This window comes from Piliocolobus tephrosceles, chromosome X (assembly GCF_002776525.5).
Source record: "Piliocolobus tephrosceles isolate RC106 chromosome X, ASM277652v3, whole genome shotgun sequence".
Taxonomy (NCBI): domain Eukaryota; kingdom Metazoa; phylum Chordata; class Mammalia; order Primates; family Cercopithecidae; genus Piliocolobus; species Piliocolobus tephrosceles.
Window position 1 is genome coordinate 27,067,891 of NC_045455.1, and position 12,161 is coordinate 27,080,051.

The following is a 12,161-nucleotide window of genomic DNA, read 5'->3' on the forward strand; positions in this document are numbered from 1 at the left end:
ATTGCTCTGGCAGCCTCTTGCTCATGTAACCCATACATGATCCCCGTTCTGCACTTCTTACAATGACTTTTTCCTTAACGGGCATCGCTTCACCTGTTGGGAATCTCACCTCAGGTTTAATCAAATTCTTTTGTAGTTTTGACTCAACATTGCCTTTTTAACATTCTGAGATAAACTGAAATTCTAAGCGTTATTGAAAGTCAAAACTCTTTGAACACTTCACAGGGAGCTGGTTTCTGAGAACTTTATTTAATATGGAGTTCTCCAGCATCTGTTCAACATACACCTTGAAATTTCTGAGTTAAAGCAAATAGATAAATGGTGCATGACCTCTACAAAAAATGTTTCCAGTAGTCTCTTCTTTCTATTTGAAGTCATATCAGCTTTTATTTTCCCACAGAGTTATCATATGCTGAAATATTTTAGTGTAAAACACAAAATATTAAATTATAAGATATATTCAATAAAATAAAATTCAGTTTACTCTAAGATCTTATAACAAATAAGTATTATGCTTCAGAATCTAAGGCCAAAGGTTTTGTTTTGTTCTGAGAAGCTACAAGATTAGATCACATATGTTGTTTGTATCTTTCAGCTTCTACACAGAATAATCAAAATGTATATGAATCGCCCTGTCATAAATAATGTTTTCAGGACTTTTGTGCATTCTGGTTTATCAAAGCATTTGTGCAACATTAATTTTAAAGCATGATCTCTTTGAGAAACTCCTTAAAACATAACTTCTTTAGTGTCATTTAAGTCTTGTCAATATTATGAAGTACATTACACCTATATTCATAACATTTTAAAAAAAGAACAAAAACATAAAATAGGAAATATAGTAAAATTTTTAAGAAATATATGGTAAGTTTTTTACATTCATAATTATTCCATAAAGTCCCTTTGGAGCTATTTTATTAATATGAAAAAAATGTTTTCCTTAAATTGAAAGTTGTTTTAACAATAAGAGATATGTTCACAATGTCAGGTTTATTAAAAAAGAAACAAAAGGAAAATAAAATAAAATAAAAAGAATTGGAAATTTTCTTTGCTGGGTCATAAGTTGAATGTAGAAAATGAGATTTTGTCATTTCTTGAGTGTTAATGGATAGGGAAAAATCAGTTGAGAACAAAAATAACAATTCTGAGATGCAGAATGTAGGCTGCACAGCTGGGCTGAGCAAAACGCCAAATCATTGGCTTTAACTTACGTAGCATCTTTGATGGTCCATAACACAAATTCATGACCAAGTAATAACAGGTCACTTTGTATCATGAGGTTCAAATCACTTACAAAACTTTTAAACTAAGAATATTAAACTTTTTGGCTGGGCGCAGTGACTCATGCCTGCAATCCTAGCACTTTGGGAGGCTAAGGAGGGCAGATCACCTGAGATCAAGAGTTCGAGACCAGACTGGCCAGTGTGGTGAATCCTCATCTCTGTTAAAAATACGGAAACTAGCCAGGCAAGGTGGCAGGCACCTGTAGTCCCAGTTATCCAGGAGGCTGAGGTAGAAGAATCATTTGAACTCAGGAGGCAGAGGTTGCAGTGAGCCAAGATCATGCTGCTGCACTCCAGTCTGGGTGACAGAACCAGACTCTGTCTCAAAAACAAACAAACAAAAACAAAAAGAACAGTAAACTTGAAAATTCCCAATCATTTGCTATACTTTTGCAATTCAAATTAATTTTAAAAATGGGTAAAACATGAGTTGTCTGATACTTTTCATTGTTTAGAGTGGTATTACCAAACATATCAATAAATATAATCAGTAAAATATCAATAAAATATATAATCAATAAAAGTAAATCTCTTAGTGGCTTAACATTGCAGAACATTTTTCCTCATTAATTTAATCTAAAATGATTTTCCCTGTTTGGAAGAGGGTGATTCAGAGATATAAGATACTTCTATCTCCTGGCTGTGTAGAAGGGAATGTTTATAGGGAAAACTGAGCAGGACTCAAAAGGGTATATAGTCCCATCCACATCCTTTTCCCTAATCATATGGCCTTACAGACAAGTAAGTGAGACTGGGGAATTTAATCCAACACTGTAACTAGGACGAAGGGCAGACCAATTTAATTGTCATCCAGAAATCTCTCACACCCAACCTGCAGTACTTTCTGGTTCTGTAAAAATGTGTGGTGGGCCTGTGCAGAGTTGGAGGAACAATTTTACTGAACAGATCAAGAGTTGGAGACCAGCCTGACCAACATGGTGAAACCCCGTCTCTATTAAAAATACAAAAACTAGCCAGGCAAGGTGACTGAATTTTGACCTAACCTGGTTTGTATGCTTATAAAATCAAATGGCAATAAGATTTAATTAAAAACTTTTCAAACTTGACATTTAACATTTTCAAATAAATGATTCTAAATCAATAACATCTGCTCTTCTGGAATATATTTCCATCTTGTTTTCTTGTCACATCTCAAAGACAGGAATGTGTAATAAAATTAGTTAGTGAGAAGAAGATATATTATGTGGGTGTGTGTGTGTGTGTGTATATATATGTATTTTCCAACTCTCCACATCAGTAGCTGAATATTCGGTGCTTTGCTCTGTTAATTTGTTAATCTGTATACACACACACACACACACACACACACACACATATATACAGAGAGCATATTATCAAGGGTAATAGATCCTTTACCTCTTAGTCTGTTTTACATAAATAAAGGTTGTAGCTGTGCTTACAGTAGCAGTTTCTAGTATCTTCTTACTAAGTGTGTATGCCACCTGTGTTCCCCTTGCTTTCATAGATGGAAACCTATATGTTTGGTTTATTGCTTGTTGTAATTCAAGGGCTCAAATTCCACATTAAATACTCATTTCATCCTGATTAGTTTTAAATTATAAAATTATGCTTAAAGATGACAAAATTGAAAAGGGTGAATATTTGTGAATCAGTATTAAATTACACTGTAAATCTGACCACCAGTCTCAGTTAAAGACAATGTCTGTGAAGCTAAGAAACTAATAGCACTGAAGAATACATATTGCAAATTCAAGTAACCTTTTAAAGCAAAGCCTTTTCTTTTGGGGGATATTAATTTCCCATCAGATTTAGCATATCTGTATTTCCAACTAAATCTGACCCAGGTTTTTTACATAGTTACTAAATAAAAATCGTAAGAATTAATATTGAGGCATGGATCTCCTGATAAGCTAGGCAGGGCAGCTGAAGATGAGCTTAACTCAAAGTTGCTTCTCATGTCATGTCGGTGCATGTGCAAAGCAGGAAAACAGCAAGGATATGTGGTCACTAGTTAATAAGTCTTAACTAAAGTTACATAGCATTAATGGCTAGGTATTTTTATCATTATTGTTTTCACCATGTTTAGAGCAAAAATAAAAACAGAAAGCAGTCTAGATGTTTCAATTGAGGGTATGGAAACAGCATATCTGTTGCAAAATCATTAGCAAAAATCTATAGGGCAGGGAAAGAAAGAAACTCTTGCAGGAGGCAGGGCCAAGAGAAATAGAAAGGAGATACCTGTGGGCTAGAGTATGTAAGTCATCACCCACTCTGCAGCTGAAGTTAATGTTGCATTTAATTCCTTTTCTGACAAACATGCACCACCTCAAATTAGCCTAGAGTCACAGAAATTGTGCTGACTCTGTCCTACCCACTGAGGACCAGAAAAAAAACTGACTTCTGCCATGAAAGCAACAACTATTGGAATCAGGGCCAGAAGCTTTTCCATATCTTGAAGCCATCTTATTTTTTTTTGCTGACCTAGCAGTTTCAGCAACATTGTGACAAATTTCCCACATAGAAGTCTATCTGTCTGAAATAAGGAGAATAGAGACTGTTTTCTTTTTGGTCAGGAGTGTGGGTCTTTTCTCTGTCAATGCATAAGTGTCACAAAAGCATCTAGGATACTTGCTGCATCCAGATCACCAGTTCTAATTAGCATGCCAGCAGCAAAGTGGATGGGCATGATGTTCTATGGGCTGTTGAGAAAATCAAGGCCCATGAGTGATAATTAGGGAAGACAGTCAGAATATCGACAGACTTTGATTTAAGATACTGCATGTGAACTGCTGTTCTGGACATTTGAAAGTGCCTACTTCTGGTGGTCTTTGCTTGTTGATATAAAGGGGGAAAAAGAAGGCACAAAGTATTTTCCAGCTCTCCACATCAGTAGCTGAATATTCAATGCTTTGCTCTGTTCATTTGTTCCAATAGAGAGATCACAGCTTGAATAGCAGCTACAACTGGAGTCACTAACAAATTATTCTCTGTAATGGATCATTCTCTATAATGGATGCCTGTGATGAGCACTCATAGTAGATACTAATGTCATTATATTTATCTTTCTCAACTTCCTTTGGAATAAGCTTCTAAGCATGTTCTTTTTTATTATCCTATATAGCTATTTGGTTCTATTCTATTAAATTATTCATGAATCAGCATCAACCTGTTCCTCTAACTATATCTCTATTGAGGCACAGTCAACAACCAAATGTACTTCTTGATGTTTTGCCTATTGGCAGAATTTTTCCTCCCTACAATCCTAGGGTGGAGCCCTTTAGGGGACTGTGATGTTTCAGCCGTATACTTCTGGTTCATGAGAATCCACTGCAAAAATTATTTGAAACTCTATACTTTTTTTTTTTTGTATTTAGTGAACTGGTTCTAGGGAGCATTAAATGCATCATCAGATATGTAAGGAAGGAAATAGAGCAAGATACTGAAGTGCATGTCTCGGGAACCTGAGCCACATATTCTCTTAAGACCAGCCTACGAAATAAAATGAGACCCTGTGTATTAGTCTGTTTTCACACTACTGATAAAGACATACCTGAGACTGGGAAAAAAAAGAAAAAAAAAAAAAAGGTTTAATTGGACCTACAGTTCCACATGACTGGGGAGGCCTCAGAATCATGGTAGGAGGCAAAAGGCACTTCTTACATGGTGGCGGCAAAAGAAAATGAGGAAGAAGAATAAGCAGAAATCCCTGATAAACCCATCAGATCTTGTGAGACTTATTCACTATCACGAGAATAGCAGGGGAAAGAGCATCCCCCATGATTCAATTACTTCCCCCTGGGTCCCTCCCACAAGATGTAGGAATTCTGGGGGATACAATTCAAGCTGAGATGTGAGTGGGGACACAGCCAAACAATGTCACCTTGTATCTACAAAAAAAAAAAAAAATTCAAAAATTAGCTGGATGTGGTGGCATGTGCCAACAGTCTTAGTTACTTAGGAGGCTTAGGCAGGAGGATCCCTTGAGCCCAGGAGTCGTAGACTGTTATGAGCTATGATCATGCCACTATACTTCAGCCTAGACTCAAGGATTCCTCCTGCCTCAGCCTCCCTAGTAGCTGGGACTACAGGCACATGCTACAACTCTGGGCTATATTTTCAGATTTCTTTTAGAAATGGGATCTTGCTATGTTGCCCAGGCTGGTCTTGAACTCCTAGTCTCAAGCTTTCCTCCTGCCTCAAACTTCCAAATAGCTGGGATTGTAGGTGTGAGCCACAGGGCCTGGTGGCTTTTTAAAAAATCGTCATGAACTGTTCAAATGAAATGTTTTCTGTAGTGTGCTGCTATAAGACTGTCTTATGAACATTAAAGCAAACACAAATACCATTCAGTGAAAGAAATTGTTAATTACATCTTGGATTATGTTAATTGAGTTAATTGAATCATATGGATTTATATTTCATTATTTATTATACTTTACCTGAATATATCTAAGAAACTGTATACATATGGATTCCCAATTAATACTCTTTAATCTTAGGCTTTTAATAATCAATGTTTGAACTTTTGAAATATATGTGTTTACCTGATTCATTAAGACTGTTGTAGACATATGTAACTTTAAAATGTTAATTGTCATATGTGAAATACATGAAAACATAGGTAGGTATAAATGTTTCTAACACCTGTTTTTTTAAAGGGTTGTTAGAAAGATATGGAAGTTAAGCAAAACCATCCTCTGTGCTATTGAAATTGACATTAAATTATTGCTTATTAAAAAATAAGTAAGACTAAGATGTTAGACACATGTGTTTCTTATAGTTCAAACATTCATCTATGGTAATGTCTAACATCATAATAATTATAATTGTAGTAATTTAAGATATATCTATCAATATATTATTTATAACAATTTCCTTCCATAAATTTGATTGGAGCACAATAGATTTATCTGTTTTTAAATGTTGATCTTTTTGGAAAAATCATACGATTTCTTGAGGAAGATCCTTAAGCATCTTAAACAATAACTTTGTTCTTGGACAATCTATGAATGAGAATGTGAAATTTGGCAAAATAAAAAAATTTAAATGTCCATTTAAAATATCTACTTATGAGATTAATATAACGTCAGAGGTTTTTAAAAATAGGCTGCAAGAGTTAACAGGCTATATTTAAAAGGTAAATTTGAAAACAGACTGTCTCTCAAAGATGTTGATTTAAACAGTCACATTCAAATAATAATGGTTAGTAGTTTTCAAATTAATTTAGTAGTTATACAAAAAAGGTTATTCTTAGATTCTGTTGCTGTTTCTCTAGGTTGACATAGGCCTGAAGTTTTGACCTTAAATAAAATCCTCCTTGTAACACTAGATCAAGAAATGTGTAAGTTTATACTACTAGATCCAAGAAAAATGACATCCTGGCCATATTCCCATGTACCAGATCAAACAACTCTACTTCCTGTTGAGGTTATTTATTGAATAATGAATGAGATGCAGCTGCACCAGAAAATGGGCATTAGGCATGTAACCTTGAGGATGCTTTTTAATTAGCAAGAGAACACTCAGAAGAGATTCTGAGGGTTTCTCTGAACTGGAAACATCTAAACCCACACAGTCTTATCACTTGTGAATACCCAGAATCCCAGTGTAGAGAAACTGTGAAGTTGTAATGTGTGCCTGTGAGTGCAGTGATCTCTACTTTACTATTGCCATACATGCCATGACTTTGATTCATGTTTATTCATTCCTCAGGCTAAAGAAACTTGGTATTGGGTGAAGCCAGTTTTGTCTAATAAATTGATTTTTAATTCAAACCTCAGGCCACTGCTACTGGTCAAGTAGAGTGTACACTGTAGTTGTAAATGCAGTCAATTATCCATTGATCATAAAAGTTGTATTTCCTAAATGATATGAGACAAGACTAGGCACTATAAAAACAATGAAGAAACATGACTAATGCTTCAGATAATCACATTCCATCCATTTGATGTGAGACATAATGTAAGACATTTTATAAATTTGATTAGGTAAGTGATATATTAGAACTGGAAAAAGATGTTGAAGGAAAAATGATGAAAATCGGTATTACGAAAAAATACAAAGTGCAGGAAATCTGACAATCGTGAGCAAAATATGTGTCCCTTGCTTTATGGAGCACAAGGCAAATATCACTGAATATAGGATAAATCTGGGGGGATATTTGCAGTTTCTGAAGCTACAACTGCATCCAAGAGGAATCTCTTGACCATGCTAAGGGAGACAAATTTTATTTAGTCTTCCCATGTTTTTGCTTAACTTCCATATTTTTATTTTAAAAAAAATATTTGGTAGAAACTGGGGTCCCATTATGTTGCCCAGGCTGGACTCAAACTCCTGGACTCAAGTGATTCTCCTGCCTCTGCCTCCCAAATTGCTGAGATTCCAGATGTGAGCCAACATGGTGGCCTTTGTTTAACATTTATTCATTTATTTATTTTATTTATTCATTTTTGAGACAGAGCCTCCCTCTCTCTCTCAGGCTGGAGTCCAGTGGCGTGATCTTGGCTCACTGCAACCTCCACCTCCCAGGTTCTAAGCAATTCTCTTGCCTCAGCCTCCAGAGTAGCTAAGATTACAGGCACACACCACCACATTTGCCTAATTTTTTGTATTTTTAGTAGAGATGGGGTTTGACTATGTTGGCCAGGCTGGTCTCCAACTCCTGACCTCAGGTGATCCACTCACCTCGGCCTCCCAAAGTGCTGAGATTATAGGCGTGAGGCACCACGCCTGGGCTGTTTAACTTTCAAAGTGTCACTTAATTGACTTCCCATATACTTATCTGTCTAGAATCTCTAATTACATTTTTATATTATTTTGCTGAATGATAAATAGTATCACTGATACATAAATTTACATTCCTTCTATTACAATTCAGAAAATAGTAAGTCGTTTTCTCAAAAGCCACTGCATCATAAATAATCTGATTTCGATATGGCAAAGACTGTGCTAAGTATTAGGAAAATAAAGATGGCTGGGTAATATCTGCTCTTCTTAAATCATTCAGCCTAGAATTCAAATTAGAGTAAATAAGAACCCTGACCCTTTTCTATTCTCTAATTATTACATTATTTTATCCCACATAATTTAGAGTGGTTTTCCTCTGAATTGATCTGAAAATATTAAGTTGCATAAGCTCTGGCCTCAGTAATATTTAGTACTTAAAATACTAAATGCATTAAAAACAAAGGGCAGTTAAACGTGTTATGTTAAATGTCATAGTCCCCATCAAATAACCTAAAACAAAGTCTTGTTATCACATACATGTGAAAATTATTTGGTTATCTTAAATACAAAAAACTGTATACAATATACATAAAAAATTATACATGTGAACAAGGACAGCAAAGCAAAATTTCTCAAGCATAAAAACAATATATAAAGTAATACTTCAATTTTTCTACGTAATTATATATGGTTTTGTTAATGAAAGAAAATTCATTTTCAAAAGTTAATTCCTGAACCTCTGCCCATGTCTACTTCATAACTAGAGTTAATATTAATTTAACATTAAAAGCTATTAATTATAAATGTAAAAGTATGTTAACATATGAAAGTTTATGGAACCATAGAGTGAATTTTGCAGATGCAAAGGTAATTATAACATTAGGATCAATTTGAACATATAGAGTGGTCTAAAATTTCATATACAGTTCAATATATTTCATAAGAAAATTTATGTCATTGAAATAAATAAATGTATATTATTTTAGAATTGATTTTTAAGCATTCTATGAAGCCATCTGCTTGCTAAGAAAGTAATAAAAGTCAAATGCACAAGATACCCATAATATATTCATGTCCTTCAGCACTCAGTAGATAAATCATTTTTATTCAAATGAAATCCTTGAGTTATTTTTTTTTTCCTGCTCCTATGTTCAAGAGATATGCTATGGGATACAGTTTTTCAGAGAACACTCTGTCGCTCCATTTTTTTCCCCCTCTGAGGATGAAGAATGAAACTAATGGGAAGAATGCAACCTAAAATGAAGCCTCAAAGGATAATTCATTGAAAAATGATGCAGGACATGGACTATTTGGCAGAGAATTTGCACATATCTTGTTATTTCTAGCCACAAAGTCCTGTGAGATTTTTCTCTTTATCATACAGAATGTTCAATGTACTAACTAACAGTAAACTTAAGGAGGATTGAGACATTTTATAACTCTCCTATTACTGCAGCAATGTTATTTTCCTCTAAATTGGCTTAACGGTGATTGCCCAGGGACCAGTTTGAAGTATCAGAAAAAAAATTAACTAGGGCCGGTATCACCTACAGTATATGGCTAAGGCAGAATTATTCACTGTAAACATGGTGACAAATTAAATGCAAGTCAGGTGAAAGGAGTCAAATGTGCCTTAGCATTATAATGTCAGTGCTATTATGTTTTTAGAAACAGTGACAAGATTCTTAATAATGAGAAGAATGTGCTTTTTGTGTGTATATATATAAAATGTTAGAATGGATTATCTCCAGAAAAGTAGTCATAAATGTAATTATAATAAAAAATTAGGTTAATCCTCACATTTGTAATGTATATTTGATTTCTAAATTACTAGCATGGAAATCAATAAAGTTCTTTATTCATTGGAGACTGTAATGAATGGCATTATGACATAAAAGATGAGCCAAAGCAAACATTTTCCCTTTCAGTCTAGAAGCAGATACAAGAGAGGCTCCATTTGCACCTAGTCAATGTCTGAGAAAGCTGCCTTTGCAAGACAAAGGTATTAAAACATATATATTTCTTCCCCTTTCTATGAGAAGTAGCTGAAATCTCTACAGAGAAGAAAAATCAGATTGAGGGTTTAATGACATTAATACAATCTTTGACATGTGTCTTTTATATTTGCATTAAAGTCATAATTTTGCCTTGTTAAAAATTATACTTCAACAGTTGTGTAACTTATTCCCAAGTCATACATGAGAACTCACCTGATAAAGGCAATAAACTGTGTGCTGGAGAAGTGTTCCTCACGGGCTGCTTAACTCGTACATGTCTTTTCTCAGCTTCTAAGAGTAAATACAAATTGGCTTCTTTTTTTTCTTTTTTCCTTTTTGTATATAAGGTTTCATATTTGAGTATGGTTCTTGTACAATCTGTTCTGACAAGGACACTATTATGGAACACAAACACTTGATAGGTTAAATCAATGCCCACACAACTCTCAAGGAAACTGGGTTGGTAGCTACTTGGAAGGGATCCTGTCTCTCTGGACAGGCAGGCCAAAGACCTTAGCAAATTTTTGAAACCTCAATAAGAAAGATATTCATCCATATTTATGGAAACTAAAGGTAAAATTCTATGGAGGGACTGACTTGAGCTTATTTTCTTTGTGTCAAAATAGAAGGGATAATTGTGGAATCTTTTAAAAGTTCAATCCAAGAGTCTGTGAAAATTCACAAATAGAAGTTAATTATCTAGTCTTAGTTTTCTCAATAACATATGTTTAAAAATAGTCTCTATCGTAATTAATACACTTGGTGAATCTATAGAAATAAATAGGCCAAGCTTAATGAGAACAGCCCTTTTGCAATTATGAGTAATCTTTGGAGATTATTTATGACTATACATGGTTTGATTGTCAGGACAATTATCAGAACCTGGGAGTAGGCTAAAGAAACTGATGATTTTCCTTGAAATGATGTACTGGGCATGCCTCTTTAATTGATTTTGTATGTACTGATCCATCTTACTGTTCTGTAGAAAGAATAGTTAACATAGTAGATATTTGTCTGTTACACATGTAGATAATTTCTGTCCAGCAGGAAAGATAATCCCAAAGGTCATCATTTATTGCACTGTTGTTATTTAAGCAGTTTGTAGTTAAATAAGAGAATATTTAGCTAATATTCCTTTTCTAAGATATCTTTATTACATGGCCTATAAGTACTTACATCTTTAAATGCACTTAAAACTAGTTGTAGTATCTTGCTGATTCTTTTACCTTTGAAAAATACATTAGCATCCATTGCATAATACATATTTGAAAATAGATAACATCATTTTGAAAAATATATGGTGAAAAGTGTGAACTTCTAAACATAAAAATACATTGTAGGCAGTATAGCTCTGAAATAAAAATAAATGACTCAGAAAAATAGACTAAAATATCCTGAACAAAGTGTGTGAAGTTCTTTTTTATTACCAGTTTGGTTTTAATTATAAGATAATATATGCAGATTATTTTAGTAAAGATGAGAGGCAATTTTATTACATATTATATGCAAATAGGTACACAATGTATAAATGTTTAATGTGAGAGAATGTCACTGATAAAATTAAGAAATTTAGACATTTAAATTTCCCTATATTAAAAACAAAATTAAAAATATTACATCAAATATTAAAGTCACATGAGAGAAAATATTTTCATTTTATGAGATTAACTATAATTCAAATCATTACAGATAAATAACCTACATGAAAAATTGGATGAAAAATAAAATTACGAAATCACACAAATACTAAAATTTTAGGCTTCCATTTAGCTAAATGAATGCAAAGTTAAACAAACATTTTGTAGGATTTTAAAAAATGGTTTCTTTTCAAATTGTTGGCAAGAGGGTGGGTTCGATAGCAATAACAGGCAATGTTGTCTCAACCACTTCTTTTATAAATGGAGTGAATTCCGGCTGGGCGTGGTGGCTCACACCTGTAATCCCAGCATTTTGGGAGGCCAAGGCAGGCAGATCACGAGGTCAGGAGACCGAGACCATCCTGGCTAATACAGTGAAACCCCTTTTCTACTAAAACACCGCATGTTCTCACTCATAGGTGGGAACTGAACAATGAGCTCACTTGGACTCGGGAAGGGGAACATCACACACTGGGGCCTATCATGGGGAGGGGGGAGGGGGGAGGGATTGCATTGGGGAGTTATACCTGATATAA

General features: G+C 34.2%; 1 long non-coding RNA gene across 3 annotated transcripts in view; it reads right to left on the minus strand.

The window, feature by feature from the left end:
* Window positions 1-1,543: 1,543 nt before the first annotated feature.
* The window catches only part of LOC111551793, a 131,924-nt gene continuing 121,306 nt past the window's right edge, over window positions 1,544-12,161 (minus strand). For 2 of the 3 annotated variants that reach the window (XR_002734461.2, XR_002734463.1), the window contains 2 exons: window positions 10,202-10,366; window positions 1,544-1,601 (listed from right to left, as the gene is read on the minus strand). This is a non-coding gene — a long non-coding RNA (uncharacterized LOC111551793). Of the gene's footprint in view, window positions 1,602-10,201; window positions 10,384-12,161 lie in introns of all 3 variants that reach the window. The other variant, XR_002734462.1, reaches the window with a different exon arrangement.